Source organism: Triturus cristatus, chromosome 2_1, assembly GCF_964204655.1.
Source record: "Triturus cristatus chromosome 2_1, aTriCri1.1, whole genome shotgun sequence".
In the NCBI taxonomy this organism is placed as follows: domain Eukaryota; kingdom Metazoa; phylum Chordata; class Amphibia; order Caudata; family Salamandridae; genus Triturus; species Triturus cristatus.
Genome location: NC_140581.1, coordinates 1,078,439,307 through 1,078,460,919, shown reverse-complemented (window position 1 = coordinate 1,078,460,919; position 21,613 = coordinate 1,078,439,307).

Sequence of the window (21,613 nt, the reverse complement as noted above, 5' to 3'; positions counted from 1 at the left end):
GCCTCCCAGCTGTCCGCTATCAACCATGCTACTTACGCACCGGGTCCGAATCCGGCTTTCGAGATGGATAAATATCAGTTGCCTGGTGGCGACTTCAACAGAGCACTCTATTCTCGGGCGGCTGGGAGGAACCTAACGGGACCCACTAAGATTGCAGTACGTGTGTGGAGGGCTGCTAATGTTGCCATGGGTTGGAATGAGCGCCTGACACGAGCGACCCCCTTGTTTGCGTCGGACGGATTGGGATGCCTCTGGACAATGAAAGGCTTTGAGAACTGGGATATGATTGGCATTAGCAGAATGGGTGACCTCTGGGTGAAAGGTGCGGTCAAATCCTTTGCGGTGCTTCAGAGTGAGTATGAGTTGAGTGAGAGGGAGTTCTTCAGGTACGTACAGGTTCGCCACGCTCTGCTGTCGGCCTTTGGGGCAGGTACCGGGATCCCCGCAGCTTCCCCACTCGAGGACCGTATACTTGATGGTCATCTGCCCGATAGTACGATTTCCTTAATTTATAAGAAGTTAATTAATAATCGGGCAGACCTCCTTGTGCATCTTCGGGAGGCCTGGACCGGAGACGGGTTGGAGTTGGACGACGAGGACTGGCAGTCTGCACTGTCCTCCCCGAAGGAGGTCGCCATTCCGGCCCGTCTCCGTCTTGTCCAGCTAAAAATTCTTCCCCGTGTGTATGTGACGGGTCCTCGGTTGGTTGTGATGGGTTTTTCTTCGGATGGGCTGTGTAAGCGCGGCTGTGGATTGAGTGCCACCTTCCTTCATATCCTTTGGGAGTGTCGCAAGGTCGCGGCTTATTGGTTCCGTGTGCATGCGGTGATGGAGGATGTCACTGGGGTCGCTCTGTTGCCTGAGGCTCGTCGATGTCTGCTGAATGTATGGGAGCCTAATGATTACAACGTTGCCCAGGCCCGGTGGGCAGCACTTGGGAACATGATTGCAAAGAGGGATATCGCGCAGCTTTGGGGTTCCCGATGGCCTCCCACCGTGTCTGTGTGGAAGGAGAACATGGATTGGTGCATGTTCAGAGAGAAGACGGTATATCTGGTTCGGGGCAAGCCTGGGGCGTGGGGTAAAATTTGGGGTCAATGGAACGCCTACTGAGGTAACATTTGTACGCCCCCTTTTGAAGATACTTCTGACATTCCTCTGTCCCCCTGATCCTGGGGTTCCCGGAATACTGTACTTGTTATGTGGATGGTTCTGACTTCCCCGCTGCCTCCCCTCCCCCCCGGGTTGACTTTATTGACCTCCTGATTCTTTATCTGGTATGGTGGGGTCCCCCCGTCGGCGCTCGGCACCATGTAGATTGTTTCTCGCATGTTTGTTTTTTTAGTTCTCTTCAAAATTTAAAAATGTCTGTATCCTGTCTAACTTTTGAGTTGCCGAGAATAATTCTATATTCCTGCTGTGCCTTTGGAGATCAGTTGCTGCTCTGCGACGCTATGTAATTGACTGGCACAAACTAGCGGCCGGCCCTGGTGGTTGTAGGCCCATGTCTGTAATTTTGACACTCTGCACAATAAAGGGGGCTTTCCTGTACGCTTGCTGCTGCTGGGGGCTTTGAAGGACCCTCACCTGCCCTTCTGCTTTTCTTGTCCCTCTACAGCCGTCCTGCTCTCCCTCCCGCCGCTGCAGTAGAACACCCTACGGCCGTCGTGAGGAGGGGGAGACTACAACTACCGGCAGCCTCTGAACCAGCTGTTCACAATCTCGCGCCCCGAGGCGCATAAAAGCGGCGTCATCCTCGGTGGAGCGGGGGCTTTCCTGTACGCTTGCTGCTGCTGGGGGCTTTGAAGGACCCTCACCTGCCCTTCTGCTTTTCTTGTCCCTCTACAGCCGTCCTGCTCTCCCTCCCGCCGCTGCAGTAGAACACCCTGCGGCCGCCGTGAGGAGGGGGAGACTACAACTACCGGCAGCCTCTGAACCAGCTGTTCACAATCTCGCGCCCCGAGGCGCATAAAAGCGGCGTCATCCTCGGTGGAGCGGGGGCTTTCCTGTACGCTTGCTGCTGCTGGGGGCTTTGAAGGACTCTCACCTGCCCTTCTGCTTTTCTTGTCCCTCTACAGCCGTCCTGCTATCCCTCCCGCCGCTGCAGTAGAACACCCTGCGGCCGCCGTGAGGAGGGGGAGACTACAACTACCGGCAGCCTCTGAACCAGCTGTTCACAATCTCGCGCCCCGAGGCGCATGAAAGCGGCGTCATCCCCCGCGTCGCGGGACCGCGCGCGGGCGGCGCCGGGCTGAGCCCGGGCAGAGGGCGGGCCGTCTGTGGCCGTCAGGGGACGGAAGAGGCCGGGCTGGGCCACCCCCCTTGTTTCTACATACCAAACAGGTAATCATTCTAAGCATGGGTAAACGCACAACGAAAACTACTTGCTCTGTCACTGCCGCTCCTGTTGATTCAACCACATCAATAGACTCACTGTTGGCCAATGCTCTCACTATGGTCGCCAATGAGATCGCTGACACCGAACGCAGAATGTCTTTTGGATTCCCCACCACTACTACCACTGTGCTATGTTCACAATCTCCTAAGGCCTCATCTAACCTGGACCTCCCCCTCTCCCCTATAGTAACAGTTATCAAACCAATTAGCAATGTCGACACCTTAAGTTTGACCGCTGGAAAATCAAGTCTGCAGACTATTGCTGTAACAGACTGTCTAGCGGAGCCAGTACCAGATAAAACGTCATGCTCCAACAAACTTGCAAGGGAGAAACGCAAGAGAGGCCCAGTGAAATGCATAGTAAACAAAAGGAAACAACCAGGCCGATGCAGAAATCAACCAATGCCACAGAGTATGTGGAACAAAGATAAAGCTAAAGATTGTGAAATAGTTATATCAAGTGCCACTGAGGACTTACTACTTTCCTCATCTCCATCGGATGAAGGATCTGAGAGACCTACCACTCTCACACGAAGACTAGAGTCCCCAACTGCGGACAAAAGTATTTGTGGGGTCTCTATGTTATCCAAGGAGAGTAGCGTTAATACAGTCAGTACCCAGACTGAGTCCACCGATCAAAATTCTTTATTTAAATTTAATGGCAACCTGATAGAAACAATTGTCGATACCATTTTTAAACAAGTTGAAATTCAAATAGTCAAACAATTTAATACTGTTTTTAAGAGACTGGACAAAATCGAAAACCTTGTTAAAAAAGAGGAAATTAAAAGGAAAGGAACTATTAGCTTAGATGTTGTTCGAGGTGACAAAATTATGAGTAAATTGGAAACCCTATGTAATGATTTGAGGGAGGGGGGCCAGAATGTCGCTGCCGATTCCAGCCGCGTAAATACGCAAGGCCCAACTGTTGATAAAACTGCTTTATCTAACAGTATTTCAGCTAACATTTTACCTACATTATCTACGGGCCTTGATCACGACCCCACTGGTTTAGAAGGAATAGTAATGACTGGTACCTCAATTTCGGATGCCAAGACCCCGCTAGCCTCCTCAACAGACAGGACAGGTATTACCTCGGATGGCATAAGCACTGGTGGAGGCACATCAGTAAGAAACAAACCTACTAATAATTTAGGGCAGCCCCTCAACTTACCTCCAGAATCTTGCCCATATGTTTTAGTGCTAGCAGGCGTACCCGCTCTAAAAGAAGGCCAAAGTGAGTCATGGGTACAACTACACAATAAATGCATTAACTGGCTGACAAAACATAAAGGGGCAAGATGGAACATATCAAATGAGATTATATTAACTCGTAGGGTAAGTTGGGTGGGGCCACAACAGAAAAATATTAGCGGGGACTGTATAGTGATTAACTTTAGACATCCGAACTTTGTAAAATATTTTATGGACACACATAACACCCATGTCAGTACATTCACCGCAATAAGCCTTCACCCTTTGGGCTATTTCTATAGACCCCCCCACAGACCAATTCAGACAGTCTCTAACACCATCCCTATAGCTAACAGATTCTCTGCCTTATCGGACTTAGGAAGTTTAGACTGACAACCACCAACACCTCCTATTATATTGGATAAGGTTGTTAGCATAGTGCCCATGGATACGGTTAATCCTACACGTATCCACAAACTTTGTCCAGATAGATTAGTCCTTCCACATGTAGCCTGTTCAGATCGTCCCATTACTCCTACTTCTTCCACTACTACCCTATCAACTGACACCCTAAGTGTCATTAGTTGGAATATTGCAGGGCTTCCAGGTAAGATGAAAATCAAAGAATGGGTTACCTGGATAAGTAACTTTGATGTGGTAATGTTACAAGAAACATGGTGTACATCTTCCCAACTATTGGAGGGTTTCTTTTGCCACAATCTTATTGTACCAACCCCTGCTCTGGGACGTCCAAGTGGCGGTCTATCTATCTGGGCAAAAATTTCTAAGGACATGAAAATTGAACCTCTAAATGTGGTTAGTAAAAATCTGGTAGCCGTAAAATATGTTGCAAGGTTAAAGATTTGTTTTATACATTTTTATAATAATGATTTTGTCAACCATCCTAACCCCACCTTTTTAGAACTGTTTAAGTTTATCGATGATGTTGCGGATGGTGAAAAATATGGTCTATTCGATGGCATTTGTGTTGGCGGGGACTTTAATGCTCATATTTATACTACATCTCCGCCCTGTAGACGAGGCTCTGAACTATTGGATCTTTTATACAGTAGAGACCTAGATGATGTTATGGGCCATTTTGGAATCGACGAGGGAAAGGTACCGGCCCCCACGTACATCGGCCGTGGTTCCTCAACCACGATTGACTATATGTTTACCTCTTCCCCCCTTAGTGAAGTGTTAATTAAGTCTGAGGTTGTCAGCAGCCCATACAGTGACCATCTACCATTAGTAATTTATCTTAAATCTATTAAAAAGCCTGTAGGCCCATATGAGGTTGGAGTTCAAAATATTATTGTATCCACAGACAGACTAAGGATTATCTGGAGAGGGATTAATAATCGAGAGATTTTAACTAATGTAATTAAGAATAATCCCCTGCTGATTTCCAACTGCCTAACATTTGGTGGCCCTGATATTACTAGATCCTTTTGTGATCTATGTGTAGTAATAAAAAGGGCTATTTCCAGACCGGTAATAGAACACAATACAAATAATCATAGATGGTTTGACACCAATTGTTCAAGGGCCAATAGAGAACTTAGGAAAGCTTTGGAAGCTAAACCCCGAGATGTTTCCCTTGTCAGTTCATTACGCTTTAAATATAAACAGGTTTTAAAAACCAGAACTGAAGAGCTCTTAATAAGCCACTGGGATAATCTCACTAAAACAACTGCCCTAAAAGATACTACTGGTTTCTGGAAAGAAGTAAAAAGTCTGAGAGCCCTGGGAAGTAACATCACCCCGATAAATTGTAATATCACAGGAGATTCATGGGTCAGCCATTTCTCAAATCTCTATGCTACAGCTGGGAATTCAACCGAGGATAATTTCCCAGACGACACCGTAGTCATTACATTAGAGGAGGTGGAGGAAGCCATCGCGAATAGTGCTGGCAACAAGGCCCCCGGCCCGGATGGTCTGTCCATCGACCAGATAAAATCAAATACATGGTTTTGGGCCCCCCTACTTTGCAATCTTTTTAATAATTTAAGTAAGGAATCCATCCCTCCCACATGGTCTTGTAGTACCATTGTTCCCATCTTTAAAAAGGGAAATAGGTTGGACCCGGGGTGTTATCGTCCAATATCTTTGATCGACAACACCCTGAAGGTCCTTGGCAGGGTCTTATTCGACAAAATAAGTACCTGGGCAGACGAAAACTCCATTATCCACCGTTGTCAGCTTGGCTTTCGGAGCAAGCTTGGCACGTTGGAACAATGTTTAAACCTTAACCTCATAATGGCCAAATATACGAGAGCTAAACGATCTCCTCTGTATTTTGACTTTATGGACCTTAGTTCAGCGTTTGATTTCGTTAATCGCTCCCGCTTGTGGTCCATTCTTTTAAATTATGGCTTAGACGAACCTCTAGTCCACTTTTTGGCCAATCTTCACCGCAACCTGAAAGCTCGAGTTCGACTAAATAATGATGGTGAGGTTTCAAATGAGATTTTAATCGGCAAGGGGGTGAGACAGGGCTGTGTCTTGGCCCCCTTGCTTTTTATTTTATACATCAATGAATTAACTCATTCCCTATGCAATTTGACAAAGGACGTTCCAATTATCAATAAGAAACCTATCCCGGCGCTACTTTACGCGGATGACGCGGTCCTTATGGGCCGCACCCCGAATGCTCTGCGTATTCTAATATCGGGATTTGTTAATTATATGTCCGATCTAGGGTTGTGCACTAATTTCAACAAATCCTTTATAATGACTTGCGGCCCTAAAAATTATAAAATCCCAAAGATTGTGATAGGTCCAAACATCTTAAAAAGCACCTGCACTTTCCCCTATCTGGGTCTGTTATTCTCTAACAGCGGTTCGTGGCAACCACACGTGGCGATGGGGAGAAATAAACTTTCAAAATCGATTAATTCCATCACCTCCCTACGCCAACCACGCCAGGCTGATGTGGTTCTTAGCTTACTACAAATTTACCGAACCCAATGTCTCCCAACTGGCACATATGGTGCAGAAGTCTGGGGGTTTTCGAACTGTAAAGCAATACAGAGCGAAGAGAACAGATTCTGTCGAAAAATCCTGGGGGGAGTTATTAGTGCACCGACCTTTGTATGTCACAATGAATTAAAATTACAATATGTTGAGGATTTTATCAGAGCGAGACCTGCACTATTTTGGCTAAGGATATGGCAAAACCCGGCAGCTTCTCTGACTCGTGAGATTATCTTAGATTGTTTGAAAAGTGATAATGTAGCTCTAATCCCATGGATTAATGCGGTAGAAAGGAGCCTTGTGAGTGTCAACTACGGTCACCTCTTCATATACCCGGATAGGATTGATGGCTCCCATAAAAACTTGGTGAGAAGAGCACTCTATCAGCATTTTCACAATGAAAGGGAAAGAGCAGTTTCTGTGAAACAATCCACAATTGATTATTTACCAATCCAGGAATCTCACATTGAATCCCTGATGTCCCCCCAGCCCTATTTATGTAAAAAACTGGGTAGATGGACTAGAATCTTATTATTTAGATTCAGGGATAGGAGCATTATAAACCTCATCTGCTTTCCACTGGGTTATATTAAAAACCCGGAAAAACTTCATTGTCCTTGTGACCGCGGTGGAACCCAGAGTATGCCCCATTTCATTTTCGGCTGTGGTTTTTATATGAAATTTACAAGACATTATCTAATACCATAGTGTAAGAAATATGACTTGTCTAACCATAACCTTGCCTATAGACACTTTTTAATGCTAGGATCTGATGAATTAATTTTTAGAGTTAGTAGCTTTCTTAAAGCCATTGTATGCTCACGCAGGTCGTTGAAAATTGATTAGCTCTGCTTAGACATTCACTTTGCACTTTAAAGCATGTCTTGCTGAAATTCAATATATTATATTAGTTTTACCATCATAAATCTATGAGCTAATTTTCTATGTATAACCTTATATACTGTTGTACTATGGCCTCTTTTGCACAGCCCAGCCAGTAGGTTATTTGTGTTCATTGCTGTTTTTTATAAATTATATTCTTATATGTAACAAGCAACGGCCCAAAATTGTAGTATTTAATGTGTATTTTAAAATGTTTGTCTTTGTGCTTTTATGGATGGTTTGTTGAAATCCGAATAAAGTCTATTTGAATTGAATTGAATTGAATAAAGTTTTTCAAAAAAAATAAAAAAAAGAAATAAAAGAAAAATAAAAAAAAATAAAATGCAGCACTTGCCACCTCTTTTTTTGCTCACAACAGGTCACTTATCCAGAACCTTTACGCCTACCACTTTAAAATGTCACAAGACACCACTGATAGGCATCCTTAAAGATGGGATGCTGTCACGATCCTATGAAAGCACATTGTTGGGATGAAATGAGTGATCCTGGCAATACTTAGATGATATTTTGGCTTCCTTTCAGTTTCTGGTATCTGTATACACTAGCAGCCGCGGCCGCTGCAGGTAAGAGTGGTGAGGCGGTGGGGCCAGGTGAGGGGGGATTTTGAGAGACAACCACGAGGGAAAATTAAATGAATAATTAATTTTCCCTTGTGATCGGCACTCGAAATCGCCCCTCACCTGGCCCCACCCCTCTTACCTGCAGCGGCCACGGCTGTACACTAGGCTGCTCGAACGAGTAGCTCGGGAGCTACTGGTAGCTCTCCATTTGCCTTTGAGAAGCTCATGTGTCCTGCTCAGCCTACTAAATAAGAAGCTTTTGCTTGGTTGAATAAATATTCTATACCTTGGATTATTATCTTGGTGCCAAGGGCATTGCAGCTGTGGCTGTTAGGTATTGCCAAATATTTTTTTGCATAACTGCTGTCAATCACGTACTGAGGTGGTCACAGCTGGTAATCTTGCAATGGGGTGGCACTAATGTAATCTTGTGTGATGTGTACATCACTAATATTATTAGTAGTTCGGAATGATTTTCATTGAACATATGTAGCTCTTAATAATGAAAAGTCTGGAGAACCCTAGTATTCACATTCTAAATGAAGGCAATCCTTCCCACAAGACTCTGGTGGGCTGAAAATCTCCAATCTCTCCTCTCTTAGGGGCATATTAACAAGGGCTTTATCTCCGCTTTTTTGGCTTTAAAAGCCAAAGAAGCTGAGATAAAAATACCGCCCTATCAACAACAGGGTGCTAACATGCAAAATCGCATGTTAGTGCCCTTTTTCACTATGCTTCACTTTGCATCTCTAATGAGATGCAAAGTGGGATTTCCAGAGCAAAATAATAGGAGAAATGTTGCTAAGCGACATTTCTCCTATTATCAAGCTTCACGCTAACCCTATTAAAGACAAAAAAAGTAGCGCTAACCACGGTTCCGCTGCTTTTTTACGTTTGCTAATTTTCAGACTTAGCCATGTAATCCAATGGGAGGTGGATTACATGGCTAAATCCACCATGGGCTATCAACAAGGATATCCCTATCCTTGTAGTTTTATCGCTGCATTACCAGCGATAACCTCCCAAAATGCCGCTATCGCTGGATTTTTATCGCCTAAATGGTTAGCGTTGTTAATAACAAGATAACCAGGCGATATTATCCAGCGATAGCGGGCGTTAAAAAAATTAACGCTAAGCGCCCTTAGCGTTAATTTTCCCTGTTCCTTGTTAATATGCCCCTTTGTTGAAAAGCTTAGCAGGCCCACTTGAAATGAAAGGTCAGCTTGTTTATAACTGCCATCCTATATTTAAATATTCTTTACACTGCAAATAAACACTAAAGCGCTCATTATATGGTGTAAATCACGCCTCATTCAACAACTTTATTTTATGGTGTGAACCCGACCCAGGGGCTTTAGACGCCTTTACAGTAGAACCAGACAAGGTCACGCTTTTTTGGGGGGGGCGCAGGGAGATTACATGATTTGTGCGCAATCACAGGATGTTGAGCGAATATGGGATTAGAGCTGGTTTCCCCTTATTCCAAGGTCAGCAGGTCTAGCCACTAGGCTGCATTGTCGCCCAAGGATTGCATTGTATTATATTGGTCTTTATACATTGTATTGTACGGTTAGATATACAGCACTAACAATACCCCTTATGCGGCCTGAAGTGCTTTGCCTTAGTGCCTGAATTGGGAACTGCACAGCAATAGAATTGAGGGCCTTAGTTAGTAGGTTTTGCTGTGAGTTAAGCAGAATTTTATGAAAAGGTAGTTGGAGTCATTAGGTTCTACTGTTAGCTCCTGGATGCAGACAGAATAACTACATTGGTCTGAGTGGAGAACAATTAAAAAAAGAAAGCACTTGCAGTTTGTATTCTTTTATTCGACAATGTGTTTTTGGAGCATGGCCTCAGGCAATAATGGCAGGGGAGCTCTATAAGGGACAGGTTGAACAAAACCTTTGGTGTCTACACATGCATTGAGTTGGGTTGGAGAATATGAGGTTGGCCGTGATTTCGGACACATGGACATAATTGAGTTGGAGGGAGGAGGATCCTGAAAGTTTGTCCATGTTTTGTGACAATATCCTATAAACGTTTGGGTCCTGATTTTATGAAGATGTATACCGAGAATCTACAAGAGTAGGGAATAGTATTATTCTTGCGCATGTCAAGAGACTTACAATGGAAGCATCTCTACATTAGGAATGCTTTCCAGGAAGAACAAAGCATCGGCATAGCGGAACACTCAACCCAGTGTTTTAAGATGAAGGTATCAGAGATTCCCAAGCACAATAAAGCGACACATTTCTTAAATTTTAATATGGATGTGCCCCACCAATTTGCTGGGGATATTCCTCCTCTTCAAAATTTCTGCAACACTGTATTTTTCAGTAAATGAGATTTTCTTACAAATACCTGAGGACAGGTTAGAATAGACCGTTTACCGCTAATAGCATGTTTCAAGAACTGCTTAAATACAGCCCTGACATTGAGAGTGACTTGATCACTCATTTAGTACAGTTAACAATAGTACCTGAGCCCATACCCCATACTGTTGCATTTTTTATAGGACCCGTGCCTGAATGGTACACCTACATGATAGACAAACATTTGTACTGGGCAATAGAGTTACTCAAGGACATTATATATAGGAAAAGAAGGGTGTCTCATAAGCATTAAACTAATACCACAATAACAGAGATCACTTTAGTGCAAGCTTCATAACAACACATGTCTATAGCTGAAGAAATAGGTTCTACCATAAAAATGTGGGCCTCATGGTCAAACGCCTTCAGGACTAACAAAGAACTAAGGATTTTACATTTCCTTTAAGACTTGTCCCCATAAAGTGATATTTAAAAAAGAGACAGGATTCGTGAAAACATGATGTGCAGATAAAGTACTTACCTTATGAACTTGTGGGTCCCTGAGAGCCTTTTGTGCCTGACACCAAAACTATATATCATTTATACTTTTAGAGTCAGAGTATTTTTCTCTCCTCAGCGGTTCTTAGCATTAAAGTCCATCCACAGAGTGAAAGCCTCTTTGCCGTCACCCTAAAAGATACCCAGTACACTTCCTTCACTGAGAGTCCCAAGGACAATGCGCAGGCACTAAAGAGAGACTTGGACCACCTATGTCTGGAAGGTGGTAGCATCATCTTGCCGTACCCTGATGACCTCCTTGTGGCATGATTCTAATATCTACAGACAGGAGATCTGTTTCCGCAGAAGGTACATCGATGATATACTTGTAGTATGGCAAGGAAACAAAGACTCTGTCCGAAGCTCTGTTGGCTTGGCTAAACACCAGAGACAATTTTTAAAAATTCACATGCTCCACACACCGAACTGAGCTAGCCTTTCTAGATGTTACCATTTTCTCAAACGGCACAGGATTACGGACACAAACCTACTGCAAATTGACGGCTCAAAACTGTTTATTACCATTTGATATCTTTCATCCACGATCCCTCAGAGAAATTCTCCCATAGATCCTTAAATATTCGCCTCAATAACAGCAACCTCAAGGACTACAAAGAACAAGCCCGAGACTTGACAGAAAAACTGCAAGAAAGAAAGTATCCTAACAAAATCATAAAGAAATGTAACAAGCATGCAAGGAACCAGATTAGAGAGGCACTCTTGGAACAAACTAACATAACTCCAAATGAAGACATCCTAACCTGCGTTACTTCTTTCTGCTCAGTATCTGACAGAATAAAAAAAGTTATCAACAAGCATTTGAGCATCATCACCTCCGGAGACCTAGACTGGCCTAAACCTAGGTTCGCCCACAAAGTACACAAGGGTATCAGAGATCACCTAGTGCACACAAGACCAACATCGCGCCCTCAAAAAGAAAACAGAGTTTCCATTGCCTCAGGCCTTCAACCCTTCACCGGGCAGCATCCATGTGGCACATGCTCTGTATGCCACCTCACCAAACAACAATGATCAACCTGGATACCAACTTGAGATGGACAATAAGAAAACACAACAACTGCAATACCACCCACGTAATGTTCATGATCACCTGCCCATGCCAACATAAGTACATTGGGATGACCTGCAGGAAGGCGAAAGTGCTGATAGGCGAATACTGCAGCAATATCAGATGTGGAAAAGTGGGCAACCACTATTGCACAGAGCAACGTACAGAAAATGACCTCTACTGGATCATCTTGGAAATACTGGACAAAATTGACGCAAACGCAGAGAGAACACTGTTCCAAAAGGAACAACGATGGGTTTATCCACTCAAAACCTTGCAGAAAAGACTAAATGAAAATATTCCTTGGCTTGCTTTTACAAAATAAATTGGGAGTTAGCTGTGCATACATAGGCTGTATCCCCAAAAATAAAATTCATGAAAATAACTCTACATAACTTTACATGATCACGACTAAAGAGAAAACCTCGACAATGCGACATCCGTGAACGATGAACAGATTGACACCGAATGTCAATTTACATTAACTCAAACAACTTCCCAGGAATCAAAATGAACAACCCACATTACTACTGTAACTGAAGAGAAATCATCTCACCCCTATGACTATAATCACTCGAATATCCATCAGACAAAATACACCACATGAAGGAAAGTGCTTACTATTTTTCAAAAGAAACGATACAGTGATTTCGACAATCGAGAGTGCGTAAAGGAATTATAACAATACACCGGAAGCCCCACATTTTGTAATGTGATTCTCAGACAACAGTAAAAACAACAAATACCTTCTATGCCTATTCCACGACGACGTGCATTTTCCAATCATGAGAGGAGCAATAGGATCTTTTTCTGAAGGGGAGTCTTCTACACCTCAAGCCTATTACCAATTTAGCAATTACAAAGTAAATACAAAGGAATCAAAAACCCTGTTGGAGTGCCAAGATGTCCTCCCTTCAGGTCCGATGAGGACACCCAAGGTGGAGATGCTGAGAGTCGGTCAGCAACACGTAAGTGGAGCAGGTAACAATTGCCTTCCCACTACGATTAACTGCCTGTGTCTGCTCCTCCCCAACACGAGGGGTATAGTACATGTATCGCACAATTCTAATGCACACAAAGCTAGCCTCTAGGGCAGCGGTACTCAAAGTACGGCCCGCGGGCCAGTTGCCGCCCGCCAGCCCTTTCCATGCGGCCCTCGAGTAAAACAACAGACAGTTGGCAATCAACTGCAATTCCGCCTGTTGTTATTCCTCGGGGGCCGCATTCACTGGGTAAAGAAGCATCCGCAAAACCAGTGCCTCGCAAGCAGAGGCGCAACTAGAGCTAAATTTCGGCGGCGGGGGGAGGGGGGGGTGAATCTTTAAACTTTAGGCAGAGTGGAGCTGATTTCGGGGGAGGGGGGGCTGAATCTTTAAGCAATAGGCAGAGTGGCGCTGCAGGGCCTCTTAGAAGGGGTGAAACAGCGAGGCCTCATTAACATGCAAATGGTCTTTTAAAGACCTGTGAAGTGCTCGGGTGCGGCTGTGTGTGCGCAGCGAGGCTGTCTCATCCCGGCTGCCACACGCGACGGGGGGGGGGGGGCTGAAGCCCTTTGAGTCCAATGGGTGTTGCGCGCCTGATGGCCTGTGTTACCCAAGCAACCTCTCGCAGATCCTCTGCCCTTAAAACTCGATGGGAGATAAGACGAGTGAACAGCAGCGCAAGAACCTGCTTTTTCAGCAGTCTCTCCTCTGCGGGCCGCACACCACCGTAGGCATCTCTTATGCCTCTCACCAGGGCCCACGAGCCTCGATTTGCTCCTACCCCTCTGTGGCGAACAGGCTAGCATCGCTGGTGCTGCCCTACCTGCGGCCTCACAATGCGGCCTCCCCAAACCCACCCAAGCCCGGGAAGCTGTCTCATCCCGAGCTGCCACACAGAGAGAGGGAGGGAGACAGCGAGAGGGAGGGAGACAGCGAGAGGGAGGGAGACAGAGAGAGAGAGAGACCGAGAGGGAGGGAGACAGAGGGAGGGAGAGAGAGGGGGAGGGAGACAGAGGGAGGGAGAGAGGGAGGGAGAGAGAGGGGGAGGGAGACAGAGGGACACAGAGGGAGACAGGGTGACAGAAAGAGGGAGACAGGGAGACAGAGAGGGAGACAGGGAGAGAGAGAGGGAGACAGGGAGAGAGAGAGGGAGACAGGGAGAGAGAGAGGGAGAGAGGGAAACAGGGAGAGAGAGAGGGAAACAGGGAGAGAGAGAGGGAGACAAAGGGAGGGAGACAGAGGGAGATGGAGGGAGACAGAGGGAGATGGAGGGAGACAGAGGGAGACAAAGGGAGGGAGACAGAGGGAGGGGGAGACAGAGATAGGGGGAGACAGAGAGAGGGGGAGACAGAGAGGGAGATAGAGAGTGAGGGAGTGAGACAGGGAGGGAGGGAGACAGAGAGGGAGAGAGACAAAGGGACACAGACAGAGGGAGACAGAGAGAGAGAGGGATACCGGGGGAGAGAGAGTGAGACCGGGAGAGAGAGAGTCCCTGTTTGGCAGTATGTCGTATGACCAAATGGGCTGCTCTATATGAGACAGCACGTTGCGTACGATATACTGCCAAACAAGGACTCGGGGAACTTACATTCGCATACTACTGACTGTGTGAGCCTCTGAGGAAGAGAGTCATCGAAACGCGTCGGGCTCAGTCAGGTGTGAATAATTATAGGCAAGCGCGACGAACCATACCTAATAAAAGCTTGTGGGGAAAAGCAGCTTGTGTTCAAGTGCGGTTCTTCTGATGGACAAATCCGCAATGAACTGTATACATATGTGTGTGTGTGTATGCTGGGTCTGGTGGCTCAGTGGACGAATGCGTCCGCTGCAGGGGTCTGTGTTCAACCTCATGGTCAGTTTTTTTTAGTTGCTCTAGCAACATTGACAGGCTTCCCCACTAGAGCAGGTATTCTTTGACCCATCACCACCAGTACTAGGGTTCATGGCTTAAACTTTGAGACAAAGGCAGTTCAGAGATAAGTAGAGTTTCCTTTTTCCCTCCCCATCGGGAACACTACAGGATATCTAGCTTGTAGATAGAGTCAGGCTTGCTCCTCTCCCGTATCGCCTATGTGCGGGGGGTGGAGCGAGCAAGAAACAAAAGAGGCTGAGCAGGACGGAAGAGTGCTTCACGTTCCAGTAGACACGTGTGTGTCTCCCATCCTGCCTTTACCCACTTACCTGACTTCTTTCTGGGTAGCTCCGATGGCTGTTGGAGTCCTCTCACCAGAGTCCTTGTTCTGCTCTGCTGTCGTTTCCCGACGCCGCTGGGACCCTTCAATCCTTTTTCTGCTCGGCTGATGTTTCCCAATGCCACGGGGGGCTTCAATCCTTGTACTGCTCCGCTGATGTTTCCTGACGTTACAGGGACCTTCTGAATTTCCCATTTTATGGCGGTCCATCCGCCACCACAGGGGCCTTCAAAGTCTTGCCTGATTACAGCCGTTCGCACAACCACGCGGGGACCTTCAGTTGTTTCCTACAAAAAAACACAAAAAGAAATTGCTCAAAAAGAATCCGTGTTCTTCTATATGATAACATTTATTTTACTATTGCATAAATCATACATGGTACTTATCTGAGATGGTCTCATCAGTGTATGGAGATTCTGATCCCTTGATGGCATTGCTTGAGGGCTATAAATAAGAAAGATAGATAATATTTGTCTCCTGAGATTGAACGGGGCTGTATTACATGCTTAGTAACTAGCCCTGCCCTTTTTTATGTATGTTTATGTATTATTTATTATCCTTTCTGGGAGAATATGTTTTTTGGTTTGCTCCTGGTTTTATTGGATATGAATGAGTTGGGGCCTATTTAGATTTTATGCTGAACCTCTTTAAGGTTGGATATATGTATACCTCTTTTGATTACTGTGTCATTTTGTACTAAGTATTTGCTCATAATTTCACATCTCTTCCATATAGATATTTATATATATATATACCAATGATCCTGTTGATAAATATAGATATACCTTACTGGAAGAGGGGATTCTCCAGATAGTTATCCTTCCGCATTATAAACTGGACCTCAGTGGTATTTTCATTCTACATGCTTTTTGTAATACATGTAACCATGTCTCTCCTACAGAAATCACATAAAGACCTTTCAACAGGAATATCCATACCTGATGCATGTTGATGCTGTGTTTTGTTCCCCTTCTCTCTATCCTTGTTTTGTTTCCCCTCCACCCCCATATCTACTTTGTTTGCTTTGACCCTGTTGGGCTGACATTGGTTGGTGTGGAAAGTTGGGACCTATCTTTATATCTTGCATCTCGCCTCTGCGTAAACAACAGGTGAGAATTACAGATAGTGCAGCTAGGTAATCTGCATAGGGAACTTTGTTTAAGACACATAGAGGGACACCATGATCATCACAAGGCCAGCTCTTAGTGAGGAGCCTTAACCCCTTCCATGCCCATGACGGAACGGTTCCGTCATGAGCATCGGTTGCGCTGTGCTCATGACGGAACCGTTCCGTCATGGCCCCGCCCGCGCTCGAACCCTTCAGCACCGCGGGGGAATTCCCGCCGCGCTGAAGGGGTTAATTAAGCTTAATGAACCTCACTACCGCTATGAACCTCATCACCAGAACATACAAAAATATACCAACTGAACGAAGGCACCCCCCCTTTAATTTTACTTTACATTTTATGTTTAAACAAAGAAGAAGTTATACATTTCAGCAGCCTAAAAAAAACCTCCAAAAGGTGAAAACATAATTATAGAGGTTGTAAGATACTATGCAAAACAAAGCATGTGTAGTTTTATCTCTTTTCAGATAGACACAATACCCTTGCCTCATCCATGACTTATGAGGTGAATAGAGAGTCATGTAAAGGTAAAAATGGACTTCTATTACATAGCCCTGTCAATTCATTCTTTTCTTGGAAAATATGTATGATTTCTCCGCCGAATGTATATACTTTTTTACCAGATGCAAGGAACTTTTTTGCCTCCTTTTCCCTCCTTCCTCCCCTACCCTATAACAAAGCGAGTCATATACTAAATAGAATTTTTTACAGTTCTTCTTCACTATCATTCTCAAGTACCTCACAGAAGATCAGATGTCCAAAATATATGGCCCCATACATATGGTGAATCTCAGCAATATATTTGACCTGAGACGATAATCTTAAGCAAATTAAAGTTGGTTTTTTTCGAGACTATATACTATGTGTAAAATGAAAATAAGGCACAACAGGTTTTTAACAATGCTAATTTTTCCTCAATTAATTATTGGCTCAGTGCAGTCGATACTCACGATGTGCTACTCGCCGAAAAAGAACTTCAACACCTCCTCAGGGGTAGCAAGCGCTATATAAATGCAAACCTTTTCCCTCTTCTATCCCTCCACTATTCTTCTCGATCCAAATAACTGACTAACATATCCACCACTGAATGACTTTCATATTTCACTATACAAATTCACCACTAATCCTTTATGGCTTACGAAGTAGCGTGCTTCTCGACGAAATAGCACTTCAACACCTCATCGGGAAGAGTAGTAGGCCTAACGGCTAGGGCGGTGAACCTCGAATCTGGGGAACTGGGTCCGAGTCTCGGCAATGATGCTGAACATCCTGTGATTCTGAGCAAATCACTTAATCTCCCAGAAAATGAATGTGTCCTCATGTAATGCAACTGGTGCTATGTAAAGCGCTCTGATACCCGATTCAGGTCAAGTTTGCTCTATATAAAACTCTGTAAAATAAATAAAAATTTTAAAAAGTAGCAAGCGCTATATAAATGCCAAACTTTTTCCCTCTTCTATCCTTCCACTATCCTTCTCAATCCAAATAACTGACTAACATATCCATCACTCAATTTACTGTCAAATTTCACTATACTAATTCACCCCCAATCCTTTATGGGTTCCACAGAAGCATGATACTCGCCAAAAAAGCGCTTTGACACGTCTTCAGGGGAAGTAAGTCCTATATAAATGCAATTACAATGCAATACATTACAATAAATTGATCGGTGAGAAGGCACGTAAGTAGTGACTTACTAGTTAACTGAGTCATAACAAGGGATCTATTGATCTGAGAAGCTAGTCCTGACAAAGGCTTGGACCCTTTTGGACAACAATGGCTGAAACATGTTGACCGTACATGTGTGATACTAAGGACAATTTACACGTCCAAACAACATCACCACCTCACTTTTTAGTCTCACCACATTAAATATAATTTTTTAGATACAGGATGCAATTTTAGATTGTTTCACCACAAAGATCCCACCAGTACTTTCCTTCAACAAGAGGCAGTATTCACCTAGGGAAGTGAGTACCTAGGTGTGAAAATCAATGATGATGCCGCCGATACTACACCACAGCTTTACCACTTAACACCACCCATGACAGATATCGATTGAGGGTTTCGGTAGATAACTGGTACATGAAAACTTGCAAGTTTGCTCTCTTTTTATTAAGATATGCTACACCAGTGGAAGCCAGGTGAACTTTTCATATGCTTCTACCTTACCCCCATTTGATTTCTTGCTAGAATAAGAATAATACCGGATTAAAAAAAACTGTGATTTTTTTTTTATCTTCTAAAAGCCTTTCAAGTAACTAAACAGACTCTTTGAGTGGAACAAATGAATTTCCTCTCTTTAATGAGTGTGGCATTATGCACTAGGGAACACAAGTTGTGTGTTGTGCTAAATTGATGGGGCCATGCTCATTGCTAGCCAGATTATCAGGTATTTTGCTACTATCTGCCGCTGGGGCAGCTGTAGTTGACAACAATGTTCCCTCTAATTTTTCTTTCTCATGTGCAGCAATAGAATGTTGGTGTGCACACTTTTCTTGCTTATGTACGCAATTGAGTGATAAGATGTGCAACAAGGCAAGTCGACCAGGTACCACTTAAAGATAAATATCAAACATTGGCACTGCCAATAGGTCTTGACACATGCACCCTGTTACTCATGAAAGCACTTGTGCATCCATAAATACTTATTAACTCTTGCAATTACCAACTTACGCAACCACAATACAACACATACACAAGTTAGTCACATATGCTAGATAAAGTGAAAGAATAAAAGGTGAAAAATTAAAACATGCTATTGCCTGAAAATGGCAGATGCAAGTTTGCAATAACAAAATTTAAAAAAGCAACAGGTGGACATCTTGTAAAGGTATAGTACATAGTTGTGGATATCCTGCAATGGCATTGTACATTGAGACAGATGTATCGTAGTGTTGCAATGCCCTTGCGCCACGCAAGGGGGGCAAGGGCGACGCATCACTAATGTCAGATTTCTCATGCCATGTAATGCCACCTTGCTTGGCCCTGCATGGCTTGATAAATCTTAAGTAACGCAAGACAGCAGAAATTGCTGCCTTGCATTACTCTGCCATGGTAGGCTTTCCATGGGTGGAGCGTGGGTGTTCTCATGCACCACCCATGGATTTTGGCACATTCCCAGGTCTACCATTAGCAGTAATCCTGGGAATCCATCAAAATGCTACGCCTCCCCAGGGGAGAAACGAGGGGAAATCTCTTTCTTTCTCTTTGTTTTTCCTCTTTCTACATGTAGAAAGAGAAAAATGCCTCTGAGGATTGAGTTTGTGCAGCAAAGTATCCCTTCCTGCACAAAAACAATTCTGCCTGCAACACAGGCACCCACTTCAAACTCTTGGTCATCATTTGTTCATTCACTCACTTCATGCTTCAATCACTCACTTGCTTATTCACTTGTTTGTAAACTCACACTCACCAAGTCACTCTCATCTGCTCAGTCACTTACTCATTTGCTCACTCCTTCACTCACTTCAATCACATGCATAATCATTCAGTCACTTACTGACATCCATTCTCTTTTGCTTGCTTTCCCAGTCACTTACTTGCTGCTCACCCATTAATTAAAATTTTGCTTGCTTATTTACTCACTAATTTGCACACTTGCGATCCAGTCCCTCACTGCTTCAGCCACATACTCATTCCCACATTCAACTGCTTAACAACTCACTTGCTCAATCACTTGAGCACTCACTCCTCATTCAATAAGCCGTTCAAGCACTGTTTCACTTATGTATTCACTTGTTCATTCCCTCACTCGTTTTGATAGTCAGTCATTAAAAAACCCACAAATCCATTCACTTGCCCATTCACTCATGCATTCACTCCATTTCCCATTCTTTCACCACTCGCTGTTTAACTTGCATACTCATTAATCTATTCATTCAAATAGTTACTTTATAAAGATTATGGTTATTTTAAATATTTTAATTTTCAAAGTTTCCAATGGAAAGGATGAATATAGTATGTATTTATCTTGAGCTCTTACTTTTTATTCCCGAATAGGTTGAGAATACCGTAAAGAGGGGGGCAGAGTGCAGTCGCTTAGCTGAATGCACGGTGGTGCATCTCCTTTTTTAAAAAGACTATCTGATTCCACAGTGACTTAGCTGAAATGCCCTAGAGGGTGACATTGTCACATCTCTAGAATGAACTGGCGGATAGCACGCTGGGGCTGGTTTGTCAGAATCACCAGCCTCGGATTGGCATTGTGGACAATTGGTAATCGGCCGATGGGCCTGTGGTTGAGGCCCATTGGTTGGTCGTGTTTTTGTTGTGGCTGTCTCAGTCTCCACCGCAAGGGCACATCAAATGCTGTAGTTAAATCCTTTACATACATCTAAGCAGCTTGACACAATGCACATTAAGGCAGGCTGTCTCATTGTCAGAGGCACAATGACAATTGGCTGCTCAGGACATCACTAAATGAGGTGTGTCTGCCCAGTGGTTCCCTCCAGGTGTGACAGTGGCCTCAAGAAGATGCTGATGGCATTTCATTAGCACTTGCTCTGCAGGGCACTGGGGCAGGAGAGAGGAATGGAGTAGGTGGTGGAGGGTTGGCATGGGCAAGCAAGGAGACTCTTCCGTTATTTTTTATCTTCCTCTACTGCATGGTCCAGGAAGAGATACATTTGTTTCTGCTGCTCTCCTTTGCCTGCCAGAAATCAATTCCTGCATTCAAGAGGGCAAGGTTGTGGCCATAACCCGCTTTGAAACTGGGAAACTGGGTTTGAATACCAGCATCAGTTCAACATCCTGTGATCCTAGGCAAATCACTTAATCAACCGGGGCCATTTTTTTTAAATCTCTCCCTCTGTAATGTTATCTGATGCTCATGTAAAGTGCCCCAATGCCTTTGTGCCATTTTCGTGCTATATAAAACTGCATGTATGTGAGGAAAGTCACACTAGTTTTTCTAATTTTTGCATTTACACACTAGCATCATTCCATTTGTCAGAATTTGTCAGAACGTACGTGTGATGCTAGCAGCAGGTAAAACAAAAAAAACTGATGCACCTTTCACCAGTATCATAGGATTGAAGGGCCTCTCTTAAGCGCTGTAAAAATAAAGTATATATCTAAAAAGCCCAGGGTGAGTGTAAAATGCAGTCTAGGGTGCCAATTACGATCCTGTAAAAACCGGGTACGAACCGTCGGACGGAGCATATTCTCCGTCCGACGCGTACCCGGTCGTCAAAATCTACCAACATGGAATTACGATTCGCACGGAAACTCCATTTCCGTACGAATCATACAAAACCCCGACCGACGAAAATAAAAATACAAATGCGATCCGGGAAAGCGCCGAGCTGACGTCGGGACGCTCGCAGCCTGCCATTCAC